General features: G+C 47.7%; 1 protein-coding gene across 1 annotated transcript in view; it reads right to left on the bottom strand.

Annotated features, from left to right (window-relative positions):
• ADD2 (adducin 2) overlaps window positions 1-15,248 on the bottom strand; it is a 113,134-nt gene that overhangs the window by 59,054 nt on the left and 38,832 nt on the right. The window lies entirely within an intron of this gene.

The following is a 15,248-nucleotide window of genomic DNA, read 5'->3' as shown; positions in this document are numbered from 1 at the left end:
AATCTCTGATTGGGGAGTTGGGCTGAGCAGGCAGGACAGGCACCAGATCAGCAAGTTTTAATGAGAGAAGGGAAGAGAAAGAGGCCTAACGCCAGGGCTGCTCTAGAGAGGCCCCAGCACCTACAGCAGGGCTGCTGTCCTGGGGGAGTTTAGATAATCCTGGCCAGGCAGAACCCTCTGAGCCTGCTGAAGCTGCTGTACCAAGCACAGCATCACCTCTTGTGCAGGCTTCAGCTTCCTAGCACATGCTTTGAGAACCTAGCTCTCTCCAGCTTCCAGCCCCCACATCCCTCAGGCAGAGCAGAGAAGCAAGGGACAGTGTGAGCCATGGTGCCCCATGTAGTGAAAACAGATGCCTGACACCCCCTGGGTGGTTCAGAGAGCACCAGAGGCACAGCCCCTCAGAGCCACTTGCCCCCTGCTCTTGGTGTGCAGTCAAGCTGGGCTGTGAGGCAGCAGGAGCTGGGGCAGTGCATTCTAGTCCTTGTTGGCTGCCCTCTGGGCTGTGAACCCAGACATTAAAACACTCAGGGGCCTTTGCCTACTCCTGTGTCCTGCAGCCTCTTTAAAAATCAATCTGCAAATGGACCATCACTCCTGCTCACCCCACACCACAGCCTCCCCAGCCCTCTCCTCTCTGCCCGCTACCAACCAGGCATCCAACCATGGGATCCCACCTTGACTCCCTCTTTTTGCCCTGCACATTTAATTGGTCACTGAGGTCTCTGGTTTTATGTCTTAAATATCTCTCCACCCGCAGCGCCAGGCCCTGAATCATGCCTCCATCTCTCCATCCTTTAATGATCTCTGGTCCACAGTCCTTCCTGGCCCATGCCTGTCACTGCCCTGCTAAAAATCCACCTCTGTCTCCAGGGATCATGTTCCTTAACCTTTTTTTCCTTTTTAAAGCCCTGCTTTTCCAACCAAAACCAGTCAAATTTAGCCTTTATTACCAAAATGGCAGGTATACTTTTCACATTTTCCAAATATAAAATGTTAAATCCGAATGGGCTTTGTCAAACCAAATACATACCCCATGTTAACAATCCAAGCCCATGGATGCCCAGCTGGGAGCTGTGCGTTTTTCCTCTCTGCCAGTCCCTTCTCCTTGAGGACAGCTACCCTGTAGGATGAGGCTGAGACTCAGATGACACCTCTACTCCCAGCCCCCGACCTCTCTGCATTTGCCCTGCTCTCCAGGGGCTATTCCCAGGACCCAAGAGGCACAAAGCAGATTCTTGGTTGGGGCTGGAGTCTGCCAGGAACAACCTCCTCTCTTCACCTCCTCCCTACATTTCATGTGTCCTCTCCTCTGACAGCCTGCCCCTAAAACCCCTGCCCTGGGCTTTCACATCACTTTTACTTGCCTCTTCCATTCCACTTGCAGCCTGGCAGCAACAATCTATTACCGTGAGCTCCTGGCAGGCGGCCTGTGTCTCTGCGTTTCTCTATCCTCCCTGTTGCCATAGGGCCTGGTGCCAGTTAGGTGCTGAACAAATGTTAGTTGAAGGTAAATTGGGAAGAGCTGGGCCAGCTTAACAAAGCAGCCCTGTCCAGCCCTGAGGTCCCAGCAGCAAGTGAGGCCTGAGGGGAGATCACGGTACAGTGTGAGGAGACAGACCCTGAAGGGTAAGGTGCTGAGTGTTCATGGAGGAGTGCATGGCAGGTGCCTCAGTGCCCAAATCACCTCTTGTCTTGGTACATAACCTCAGCCACCCTTCTTGCCTAATTTGAGGCAGAACCCAGAAACAGATTGCAACTCTTACATTAACAAATCCGACATTAATTATGGGGAGACAGAGAGGAAGGTAATATTACATACCACGCATCACACACAGCAACCCCCTTGGCTTTCCCATGTTCAGCCCTGCCCTCTTCTCTGTCTCTCTCACCTCCTCCCTTGAGCACCCCCTCACCTCCCTCGCCTGGGACCCTCCTCTCTGCACAGAGGAACCCAGGAGCTCCCTCTCGGCCTGGCCAGCTCACTTCCTCACACCTCTGCAGCCCCTCAGCAGAGTCCCTGCTTGAGATTCGCCCTGGTAGGAGGGCAGCTGGAGACTACACATCATGAGACACGCTTCCTGTCACCAAGCATCTTCTTCCCTGTCCCACTGAAGACCAAGTACATGTAACCACTGGAGTATGAAATCGCATTTCTATGGATCGTTCCTTGTGGCTATAAGAGAAACGAAAGGTCTATAAGGGGAGTAACAGATGCCCGAGTTGTCTTTTTGTTAAAATCAGCTTAAGCTTCATGTGCCCTAAGCAGAGGCAGGCGCCGTCTCCTGCCACTTCAGTGGGGGAGTCTCCAGACAGGAACAGACAGTCTGTGTGGCTCAGCACCCAGAGCTCAAAGAGGAAAAACGCAAGCTGCCACTTCCCAGGTGCTCCCCAACAGCCATGGCCATGGGTCCCTCAGCAATCCTGGCCTCTGAAAGCCCCAGGCCCCGGCCCCACGGGTCAGCTCCCCACAAGGACAGCGTAGCATTTGCTCCAGGACTTAGGCTAGAGGTCAGAAGCCAGACTTACCGATCCCTGAATGAGACTCCCACAAGTGAGAGAGGAGACGGTCAGGGCTGAGCTGCTGCTACTTTTGCGGAATAAATGAAGACAGTTGAATAAGGGACTGGACTGCACCCTGCCTGATGTGTTCAGATAAAGAGAAGGCTCATGCCTCTGGTGGGTGGGATTATGGGGATAGCTTATCATCATTTCTTCAAATGCTTCTGAATTTTACAAAGTTCTAGATTAGGTATTAACTGCTGTGATCATTTAAGCCAAAAATAGTTGAAAAGAAGAAAGAGAGAAAGAGGCAGGACAGCGATGGTAAAGTCTAGTCCATCTCCAGACACCCCCTTAGTTGGAAGAATCCTTTAACCCCTTCACTGCTGCAGGCCCCATAAGAACTTATTTCTGGGCATCCCTGGTGCAAACATTCCTAGTGAAGTCCAGTGAATTTTAAAAGCCCTCCAGCAAACGGCCTCAAACCTAATAGTTGGTAGGCAATGTTTTTCTGTTCTTCTATCCAGGAACTGGATTGTTGTGGAATGAATGGACTAAGTACTCTTTCTTACAGACTTGGAATCATTCCCATACCCTCTAACTAAATAAACAGTTATTTGTCAAGTATCTGTTGGTGCCCGGGAGTGAGCAAGAACTGGAATTGGATGTGAGAGGGAAGATGGCTGGGAGAAATGAGACATGGCCCTGTCTGCTAGAGGCCCACAGTCATGTTCATATTCATGAAAAACATGCATGCAAATGAAACATACATAGATACATGCACATATATGCAGATATGTAATTAACTGTTAAGGGCAACACACTACAGGGCCCCAACAATGAATGCCGAGGTGATCAGAAATCAAAGTGTTTAACGCTTGTTGGGAAAGGAGACTGGAAACCTTGGGTGCACATAATGAGGACCAAGGTCCTGAGTTAGATCCTGAAGAAAGACATTATTCAATCAACAAAAGCTGTGAAACTCCAATAAGTGCCCAGTGCTATGCCCAGCCCTGCAGTAAAGTACGCAGCATCCTGGTTTTTCGGGAGAGGAAATTGAGGCTGCAGGAACCTGGGTGACTTGATTCAGGCCACAGAGCTGGTGAAAGGCAGAACCTGGGTTTGAACCCCTCTAGTTCCAGAGCCTGTTCTCCTGTTACTTCACCACACTTTCTGCCCGTCATTCGAACAAAGGGGAGCAGATGCCAGGGGCCTGGTAGGAGGTGGGGGAATGGACATCAGCAAGTGGCCACAGCCCAATTTCTATATTCCTGGCAGAAGCCCTGAGGACTTGGCCAGCACCAGAAAGGATGATTCTACTTCCTATTTCTGGCATGCAGGGCTCAGAAACAAGCTCTTCCCCAGCACAGAAATGGGGATTAGGAGGCAAAGGAGAGAGTAGCCACCTCTGGTACTCGCTCTAACAAAGTGAGCTTAGCTTTTAGGTAAAGAAGATCCTGCTGGCCTCTCAAGAGGACAGGTGGGCTGCAGTGGTGACAGCTGGTCGTGGGTCACCCACCTGCACTCCCAGGGCTGCCAGTCACTGCAGTGTGGGTACAGCCACCTATGAGACTTGCTTCATCTGGACTCAATACAATCCTTCCACTAAAATATCTGCCATGGGTCAGGACCTGGCTCACCAATGGGGATGCGAAGGGATGCAATCATAATCCCATTTCTCAAAAGGCCCAGGACAGGGGCATGGGGGGCGGCTCACAGAGAGATGATTACAATACTGGGGTGCAGTGCTCTGGTACAGGTTCATGAAGGTGACCAGGGGGTCCTAACCTCGAGGCTCCAGCACCGGGCTTTAACCCACTCATCAGCAGCCTCTGCCACTGATCACAAAACCATGTGGACCTCGTGCCTTCATGATAGGAAAGAAAGGGTTGTTAGGGAAGCCCTGGTGATGGAGAGACAGTGCTGAGCTAGCAGGATGGCTGGGCTCAGCCTTCCCACACTCAGTGCTTTCAGAAAAAAGGTCAAACTTGGAAACTATGCAGATAAAAGCCCATCAAAAAGGCTGTCTAATTGAGCTGACTGTCCTGATTCACTGTTCCACCTCAGGCTGTCCCGGAATCCAGTCACAGATACTTTTAAGCAGTCACCTTGCCTGCCTTTTGCCTTCAGACAAGTCAATGGAGCTATATTTTGAAAAGTTTCACCTCAATCTAATTCAAACATGAAACAGTTGATTCTGCTCTTTGGCCCAATCTGAGAGCATCTGTCCTTCAATAGGAAGGTGAAGTGTAACTCACTGGATCATGTGACAGGAATGTCTTGTCCCCATCCCCAATCACCCCCCATCAAGAAGTCTAGGAAACAGCCATTGGGTATGTATCCTTTTTTGTCTAATAGAATAAACCACATCCTAAGCCATAAGAGGTGGGAATAAATGCTCATTTGGCACATTAAGGTTGAAGTTGTTTTGTGGGGTGTTTTTACTGGGCATTTCCCCCCACTGTTTGGGCATAAGAGAAAATAGAAACACTTTGCATCTAAACTGGAGGGGTAATCCTGCACTATCCCTCGCCTCTCCAGACTGGGGAAGCTGTGAATGTTCAAAACTGAACATTCACAGACTTGGGAGTGCTGCTGTGGAGGAGGGGAAGGAGGAAAGTTAGTAGGCCCAGAGAGAGGAGATGGTGGGAAGCAGAGGGAGTATGTTAAGCGTGGGAGGTCTAAAGGCTCACATGGTGAACTGCTGGCCTCTGGAACCTCCATGTGGAGACATCTCAAACGCCTGAGCAGTGAGGCTCAGGCCATGATAGGGTGTTAAGAACAGGATGGTGAAAATAGAAGAGATGTTGTTTGACTATCCACTCCTCTCCCCGATGATTCTATAATCTAGTGTCTACTGCAGGATCACCATTAACCATGTGTTGGATCTCTGTTCTCTAAATCTATCATTTTTCTTCTCACTAGTTCTATTGTTGACATTTTCCCTACATTCTGACAGTTTGTCAGTATTTCCCATTTCACTTATTGGATTATGGGGCTATTAAGGAAAGAGCTATTTCACCTTCTGTATATTTCTGTATATGTTTGCATATCCATGTGTCACAGACAATGCTATGTGCTTCCCAAACCCATTTCCTCTTCTTCCTGGGTGCCCATGTTTCCTAGGCCCGCTTCTGTCTGGACAGAACCCTAGGGAAGAATGTAAGCCAGCAGAAAGTAAGCAGAAATGATGGCATCCCCTGCAGCCAAGGCAATTAAGAGCAGAGGTGCCTTCTCCACTCCCTTTCTCCTCCCTTGCCTCCCTGCTGGAGGCAGAGGATTCAGTGGAAACTCCCAGGCTCTAGGAAATGATGCAGCCGCCAAATGGAAGAAAGTGGGAAGTCACTGCAAGCAGCCCACTGAGCATCTATTTGATTGGAGTTTCTGAGGCTGTTGCTATGGCAGGTCACCTACCCTGAAAAACATATTCCCACCCTTTAGGTCAGAATAGTCTTATTCTAGTGTATCTTGCAGGACCATCAGTTATCTATATGTTGGATCTCTGCTCTCTAAATCTATTGTTATCTTCTCACTGATTCTGTTGTTGACATTTTCCTTACATTCTCACAGTTTGTCAGTATTTCCCACTTCACTGATTTTAATTCAGCAAAATTCATGTGGATTTTAATGCTAATATTAAACATTTTATCATTTTGCATACTATCCTTACTTTATGTCCATTTTCACCTCAGATCTTTCGTCTTAGTCTATTCTCCCCCCATGACTCTATTTCTTAGAAGCCATGTCTTTTTGAACCATATTTACTAAGGATACCAGCTTTTTGACATTCTTCTGGTTCCTACAGCAGGTTATTATTAGAGGTAAATGCTCCTTATGAGTCCTACAGATCATTTATCTTCCCCTGAAGTGTATTTTCTCAAGATATTTCTAATTGTTTTCCTTTATTCTCAAATAAGGTGAAATCAAGTCCCTAAGATACAACCTTCAGGGAAAATAGCTTCTGGCAAAATGTGTTCAGAAAGCCACATGTTTTCTGGAAATCAAGTGTGGTGCACACATAATTAACAGTGACTTTTTTTTTTTTTTTTTTTTTGGGACGGAGTCTCGCTCTGTCACCCAGGCTGGAGTGCAGTGGCACGATCTCGGCTCACTGCAGGCTCCACCCCCCTGGGTTCACGCCATTCTCCTGCCTCAGCCTCTCCGAGTAGCTGGGACTACAGGCGTCCGCCACCATGCCCGGCTAATTTTTTGTATTTTTTTTAGTAGAGACGGGGTTTCACCATGGTCTCAATCTCCTGACCTCGTGATCCGCCTGCCTCGGCCTCCCAAAGTGCTGGGATTACAAGCGTGAGCCACCGCGCCCGGCAATAGTGACTTTTAATACCTCCAGGCAATTTCTGTACTAACATGAACAAAGAAATTACCTTAATGATTAGTCCAATTAAAATTAGAGATACAAAAGGACAAGTATCAAGGAAACCAGCCCAACCCCACATGCAGATTATAAAATGGGTACTCCATTTATAGAAAACTTAAAATTCAATCAAACTCATTTCTGGATGGTGGAGTGATTGGCGACTAACATCAGACTCAAGGAAATAAATACTTAGGTGAGCCCACAAATCTTAAAATATGACCCCCTGCTTTGCAATTTCCTGCAATGCCATAAAACTATTAATAAGATAGAGGAAGGAGGGAATGAAAAATAAACATCATGATAACAATTTGATAACAGGGCTATCAGATCCTGGAGACCCAGGCCAGCCTCACTTCTAGGACATCTCCTGCTTAAAGGAATGGCATGGGAGGTGAGTCACACAGATGAGCATAAAGAACACCTTTCTTTGTTGTAGGTCTCAGAAGTGAAGGCTGAGAGATCCAAGCCCAGGTGTTGATTTGATAGAGGGGTAAAAATAAAATGAGCATTGGCATGACTGTATTCTTCAATTCTAAGACATCTTTGATTGATTGGCACACCAATTATTTTAAATATTACTGAGAAAGAAAAAAAAACATTGCTAACTATCATTATAAGTCATCATTGATTGGGGGACACATTCCAATTTCAAAGATGTTGAAATGCTGGGGAAATGTGTGTCTTAGAATCAATGAAGTAAGGAACTCAACTTAGAAGTTGGTGTCACCATTTTGGGACTGCCTTTTACATGGTGGGTGGCAGATCATCTACTGGGTCAGGGAGCTGAAGGATGAGTCAAGAGAAACAGACCATGAGGGCCTTGGGAGAGCCCCCTTGACACCTGGATTCAGGTGTCAACCAGATTTGTTGGCTGCCAATCCATGCTTCTGCCCAGTACAGTGTCCTGAGAGCTACAACAAGGCAGATTGATGTGCATGGCCCCCAAACAGGTTTTCACTCAGTGTATATCTCAGTACATCTGCTGAGGAAGCAACGCCCTCTACTGTGAAATAAGAGCTTAATGTCATAAGGCAAGACCAGACTAAGATGAGAGGCAACAAGATGAGATAAAAATGGAAATTGACCCACCACCTATATTTCTGATTAGGCTCAGCCCATGAAAACCACAAGGGCTTTTGTTCTCCAGAGGGACATAGTACATAGTAGGTGCTCAATCAATGCTAGTTCCCATCCCCTATATTCTCTCTACAAGAACACTCCCAAATCTGCCATTTGATTCTGCCCTGTGTTTTCCCAAAGTTGGGAGTAGGAGAGAAAACTAAAAACTATGGTGGGGAGGAGGTAAACAACTTCATAGAGGCCCCAAACTATTTCTCTACATGAAGGACCCAGGGAATTGGTTCCACCATACAGCACCATGGCTACAAATCCAGCTTCTGAATGGCATTAAGGGCCTAGGAATGAATCCCAGCTCTGCCTCTTTCTAGTTATGTGACCTTGAACAAGTTGCTTAATTTTTCTAAACCTCGGGTTCTTTGTCCAATGTGGAGAAGAACAGTCCCTCCTCAGAGGATTATCTAAGATAATATATGAAAGCACAGGCTTTGCACAGGGCCCGACAAATAGTAAGGACTCCACAAATGTTAGGTGCTACTATTAAATCATTCCTCATATGGATTCTTAACACTGCAACAATTGATTTTTTTTTTTTTTTTATCACAGTCTGGATTCTATCTAGTCAGCAAGCACACATCTGGGCTGACTGCTCCATCAAATGTTCTCAAGGGAACATCAACGAATCTGAAACTGAGCTGAATAAAATCAGGCAGGTTATGTCTGCTGCTGAATTTCTGCACTACAAGACATAGGTAGATTTTTAGCTGATACGCACTTTAAATGGTGGGTTCCGCTTTTCCGTCTGAGCAGGTAATCTGCAGCCCCCGGTGCTGGTTACAACACTGCTTGCATGCCTGGTGAGAATGTCTGGACTGGGTTACAGGTTTTTTCAGCTAATTCCCTGACCCCCTTGACCCAGCCATTAATTATAGGCACAAAATGCTGTGCCCAGCCATCTCCTGACACACTTGCACCACAGGAGGATCTTCTTTGAGCTTGGAACTCAAAGAATGGGGTCAGATTTTTGGCCTCGAGAAAAAAAATGGCAAAGGGCTACAAACTAAGGCCAAAAACCATGAATGGTATAAGGAGGGTAAATGCAAGGGGAGACCCCACCTCTCACCACTTAGAAAACGGCATTTCAAGCACATTCAATGAGGCTTCATATACTGGTTAGCAAACAAATGGAATGTATTAGCCCAAGGCAGGGTATGGACCAAAAGTGCCCAGTGATGAGGTCACAGTGAATATCCACCTAACGACCTTCTTGGATGATGTACACATGACATAAGCCTTAAAAGCTGTCTTGTGGAAACATGTACCTTCATCGTGTTAAATGAAAAAGGTGTTGGGGTGGACTCAGTATACATACTTTCAAGTGCCTTCTCTGTCCAGACACTGTGCCAGGCACTGTTCTGCCATGAGCCTGTCATTCCAGGACCCACCCCGTGCTGTGGAGCGAGGGCCTTAGCAGCTCTGTGGCCTTGGTAAGCCCCTCCACCACTGTGTGCTCATTGCTAAATGGAGACCATTGCAGTACCTCTGTCATAAGAAATGTTCCCCCTGCATTTCTGGGTAGCCTCTTCATGAGGGATTCAGAATTTGGCTCAGCTGCCAGCTTCTTAATGAAGCAGTGCACCTGCCCAGGGCAGGTATATCTCTGCCCCCGCCCACCCTCACACTGCTCCCCAACACACACTATGCACGTGGGTTTTCCGGAGCTTAGGCCAGGTTGCATGGCTCCCTGGGCTGCTCCCCCAAGCTCCCCACAAGGAGGCCTGCTGTCATCACTCTTGTGGCTCTGGGGCCCCCTGCCAGGCTTTCTGCTTTTGCTTTGGATTCTCCTTCACTTGGGCCCCCTCTCAAGGCTGCAGGACTTGGGGTTGCTGCCGGCCACGGCCGTGCTTGTGCTCCTCTGACGCAGAGGCGAGGCACTGTACTAGGTGCCAGCCACTCAGCGGTGAGGGAGATGTGCTCCACATCCTCCACGTGCCAACAGCTGGGGGGCCCCAAACTTTACACAGTATTGGGTGTGGACAGGACAGATGCCCACACTGTATCTTGGCCTTCTTTGCACCCAAGCCTCTCCAGAAAGTGGAACAGAGGCCCCTGATGCCATCTCTCTCCTCTGCTGCCTCTTCTTCCTGTCAGGAAGATAACCTTTTAAACCCTTCATAATTTCAGAAGCATTATCCCATAAGAGTGAAGAACAAAGACTGTGCAGTCTGCCTAGTTTATATCCCGGGTGTACTTTTACAAGCTGCGAGGGTTACTGAACCACCCTGTACCTCAGTTTCCTCATCTGTAGAGTGGTAATTATGGTAGCCACCCCAAGGGGCTGTTGCAATTAAACGGGTTCATCCATGTAAAACACTTAGGATAATGCCTGTCATAGAAGCATTCAATAATGCTGGTCTTATTTGACAGTTTATAGTCAGTGTGGGTAAATCAGGAAACTAGGCTGGACTAGCTGAAGAAGTTGAGCGCAAGTGAGGACCTGGGAAGAACGCTGTCTGGGAATGTTCCAAGGGAATCTGTATTGGGGTGAATATTCCTCCCCAACCCCCTGCCAAAAATATATATATGTGTGTGTGTGTGTCCTAACTCCCAGAACCTGTGAATGTGATCTTATTTAGAAAATGGATCTTCACAGATGTAATAAAATTAAGCATCTCAAGATAAAATAATCCTGGATCATCCAGGTAAGCCCTAAATCCCTTCACAAGTGTCCTTATAAGACACAGACACAGAGGAGATGGCCATGTGAAGATGGAGGCAGAGGTTGGAGTGAGGCAGCCACAAGCCAAGGAACACCAGGAGCCATCAGAAGCTGGGAGAGGCAAGGAAGGATTCTGCCCTGGAACTTCTGGATGGAGCACAGCCCTACTGACACCATGATCTTGGACTTCTGGCCTCCAAAACTGTCATGGCGCTTCTCCAACCACAATGTACATACAAACCACCTGAGGATTTTGCTAACCTGCAGATTCTGATTCAGCAGGTCTGGGGTGAGGGCTGAGAGTATGCATGTCTCAAAGGCCCCCAATGATGCCAATGTTGCTGGTCCACAAACCACACTTTGAGTAGCAAGGTTTAAGAATGTATTGTCATCAGCAGCACCATGATGACAAAGGAAACCGCTGGAAACAAAGGGGCAGAGGTTGTAGATCCAGTCAGCCACAACGCTGGGCCACTGTGACAGCATATGAGAGCCCAGCTTTCAGCTGTGGGATAAGGAGTGGAAGGAAGCCATTGACCTTTAGTGGCACTTGTCCCTGAGCTCAATCAATGCTTCTGAATTGAATAGCAGCTCACCCAGGCAGTGCTAATGGGTTTTGACTGCTCCAGTTCATCACTCCCTAACAGGGTCAACCAAGAAGTAGTCTCATCCTTTTTGCTAGCGGGGAGAAAAAGGTTTTATGATCCCTGACTTATGGAGGGCCCAGAACAATTCCTGGGAGAATGGAAATGTTGGTGACAGAATCCCAGGTTCCTAATTTCAATGAACTTGATGGAAATGTATAAATCAGGACTTTTGTGTTAATGCTTTTATGGGCGAAAAACATTTGATCCAAAAAGACAAGAGTTCACCTCTAATGTAGCCTGTGCTCTTCCGAGAAGCTCACTTCGGTAGACAAGAGAGGAGAGGCCCCTGGCATGCATGCCCCAGGTTTGGGGATGTAGCTTTACCCACTAAAAGAGCCTATGTCAAGAACATTTTTTAAAAGCTGGTCTACCAAATCCAACACAGGAATCGGTAGGAGATACAGACAGCCCTTAGCCTACATTCTCACTGGATTCTCCCACTGCTGTCTCTCCAGTCCCCAACCCCACAATGCATCCCACACACAGGGTTATATTTCAAAATGCTCCAGAAAAACCATCCATGACTTCTTGTGGTCCACAGCCAAATGGTAACAAAGCTTTATACCATGTTCAGGCTTTGATCGATCGGTAGTGGCTACCTTAGAAGGGCTTGAGTCCTTCTTCACACTCTGTGGGAAGAATGCTAGGATTGATTTCCAGTGTCTGCCATAGACTTGGAGCAGGAAGACTGGCACTGTGCCATTTCTTTCAGGACAACAGGATAAAGTTGTCTTGTGGCTTTCAAGCTCCTCGAGCTACCATTAAATCATCTCCCACTCTTTTATATGAAATACTCACTCCAGACAAAGCCCATACCAGCCCCAACACTCCCCAACATGTGACCCTGCCTCTGCGGCTGGGGTCCAGCAGAACTTTCCCCTTCCTCATCTACCCCTCCATTCCCCAATGCCCAATTCCCTCTCCCTCTCCTGGGCTCCAGTGCCTCCCATTCATCACTAAACTGCCTTCTTTTCCTGCTATTACTCATCTCTGTAGATGAGTCAGGACAAAAATGACTCCTGTATGAATATTCCCGGATTTTCCACTCCCTCAGACCCTTTTCTTCCCTGAACTCCCAGAAAAGCCTGCCTTGACTCACTGGCTCCTTGGATCTTGAGAATGCAGAATTGGCCAGGCGCAGTGGCTCATGCCTATAATCCCCGCATTTTGGGCGGCTGAGGCGGGCAGATCACTTGAAGTCAGGAGTTCGAGACCAGCCTGGCCAACATGGTGAAACCCTGTCTCTACTAAAATATACAAAAGTTAGCTGGGCATGGTGATGCATGCCTGTAATCCCAGCTACTCGGGAGGCTGAAGCAGGAGAATTGCTTGAACCCAGGAGGCGGAGGTTGCAGTGAGCTGAGATCGTGCCACTGTGCTCCAGCCTGGGCGACAGAGCAAGACTTTGTCAATAAATACATACATACATACATGCATACATAAAATGCAGAATTGCCAGGGAAGGGAGACAGGATAAGAACAGGAGGATGGGAACTTCAAGGACGTCTGTGGATTTGCAGGGGCCTTTTGTTGAGAGAGGAGCTTTGCGAGGTTCAGGGGCAAGGGCATGGCAGAGAAAAGTGGATTTAGAAGAAACACTGCTGTGCTCCGCATTCTCCCCATGTCATATTCAAGAAAGGCAAGTAAATGCCTGGAGTTACTACCAGGAGCTTCTGCTGGTCACTCTTGTCTGTCCCTGAGGCCACTGCAATGCTCTCTGTCTGGACCTCATAGGCCACGGCCTGTATGTGCTCTCTTTCCCAGTGCCTTAAAAGGCCATTTCCAGTACCCGTCTGCCAGGATCTGGGCTGGGCTCCAGTGTGACAGAGTCAGGAAGGCCCTTAGCATATACCCAACCCCCTCGCTTTACAGATAAACAGCCTGAAGCCCATAGTGGGGGTCAGTCTGCACCTCAAATTTCACCATGGCTGAGATGCCTGTGTGAGGAGTCAGTCCTAGGCTGATGTCAGAGTGTGCCTGCCAATACCACTTGCCCTGCTTGGAGAAGAGGTGCACTAGGTGAGTGAATACACAATGAATCCAATTTGACAGGTATTGACTGAAGACACTCTCTGAAAAAGGTGCTGTGTGTGAATATACATTAAATGCTCTAGAAAAATACTCTATGGACATTGCCCTTTTGCAAGTTATTTTAGGATGGGATATATACTTTTTGCACAGACAGTAACCATCCCTGCTCATGAAAGAAGCCCTTTGATGTCTGTACCTTTGGGTCTGGCCTCATCTGTCCCTTTCCACCCACAGGCATAAGCCCTCTTCTGTCTCCTCTTTCTTATCCTCCTCCTACCCACACACAGACACCTTCCTTGAGGGCTTGCCTTGTCTTCCTCTCACATAGGCAAGTCCAGTGCAGAAAAGGCACCTTGGCAATGTTTGTTTTTGATGGTGGGGGAATAGGGAAGCCTCACTGAAGACCACTCGGGCCTGTCGGCATGGTTTTCCACTGGCAAACTCTCAGAGATACGCTGAGCTTCCAGCTCTCACTGAATATCAGTGTTACAGGGACTTTGAAGGCAGCCTGGCCTGGGCCTTCACTGGCCTAACCATTCCTCAGCCTTTCCTGCTGACCCCTGCAGGCTCCCATGGCAGCTGGCTCCATGCTGGGTTGGGGGCAATTAGAGGCACTGCCTGAAGATGGGAGGAGACGCCAGGGCACTCCTTCCCTCATGCACTGTCTCAAGAAATATCTCCTCCATGGCCCCAGCTTCTGCCAGAGGCCCACCATGTTCCTTCCAGTTTCTGCAGGGAGACCTTGACCCCTGGGCTGGAATAACACTACCTCCTTCCTCCCTCTGCCTCAGGGTAGGTCTCTGGGCCACTTCCCCAAGCCTTGTTTGTTGGTTGGTTGGTTTTCAGCTCCTTCATTACCTGTGTAAATTTTCTGCATTAAATTCCCTTGGTTGGAACACTTGAAGAAATTTCTATTTGCCTTGTTAGGCCCTGACTGAAACATAGCCCAACCTCTCCCCCACCCCTTCATTGAACTTATGAAGAAACCAAGGCCAAGAGCGGTGTGCTTTGTCCAAAAAAGACTCATGGATACTTAGTCGTCAGTGACTGGCCTGGGTTTCTCAGTTTCTGTCCTCCACACCTCTGCAAAATATGGCAGGACATGCTTTATTTTTAGTTTTAATCCAAAAGAATCCAGAGTCATTGGGATCAACAGTTTTGAAATGTGTGGCTTCTAAGGAAAAGCCACAGTTGCAATTCCAGTCCTTTCACTTTCTAAATACCCGCTCGGACCATCAGGAGCTATTTAAACCTTGCTTCTGAGAGACGGAGACGTCAACTAGAGTAGCCCAGACTGTGACCACAACAAGGTCACTGCCTGCTTCCAGGCTTCTGTTTCCAGCCTCCATTTCCATATTTAAGGAAATTAACATAATACAAAATGACCATTTCTAAAAGCATTTAAAACTTTCTTTTAATATATGCAGCAAAATTCAAGTCCACACATTTTTGGACCAGATGGTTTCTCAACTCTGCAAAGTAGGTTTAAAGTAATAGTTATTTAAGAGTGCCATATATTTTAAATACACAGTGCTTGTGCTAATTAACACTTCATGATTTCTCAAGAGTCCCACAGGCAATAGTTACCATTTGTAAATGGTGAAATACAGTGTCAAGAAAATGAATCCTATTTTGCTCCCAAATTGCAGCCCCGGGATGGAACACGTGAGATATCTTAGCCCTTCCCCACTGTGTGAATGGAGTGGTGAGAAGATGAAAGTGACTGCTCTGGGGTTGGATGCTGGGGACATGTGAGCATGATACCACATCAGGCCTCTGCACACAGAGGTTCTTTAAAAGGCAGACCCCCTCCACCTGTCATGGGCCTATGGGCCAAAATTAGTCACACAGATGCATGCAAGTTAAACAGTGACCTAACAAGAAGACGTGGACA

This window comes from Symphalangus syndactylus, chromosome 14 (genome assembly GCF_028878055.3).
Source record: "Symphalangus syndactylus isolate Jambi chromosome 14, NHGRI_mSymSyn1-v2.1_pri, whole genome shotgun sequence".
Taxonomy (NCBI): domain Eukaryota; kingdom Metazoa; phylum Chordata; class Mammalia; order Primates; family Hylobatidae; genus Symphalangus; species Symphalangus syndactylus.
This window is presented reverse-complemented; position numbering and strand designations above follow the sequence as displayed.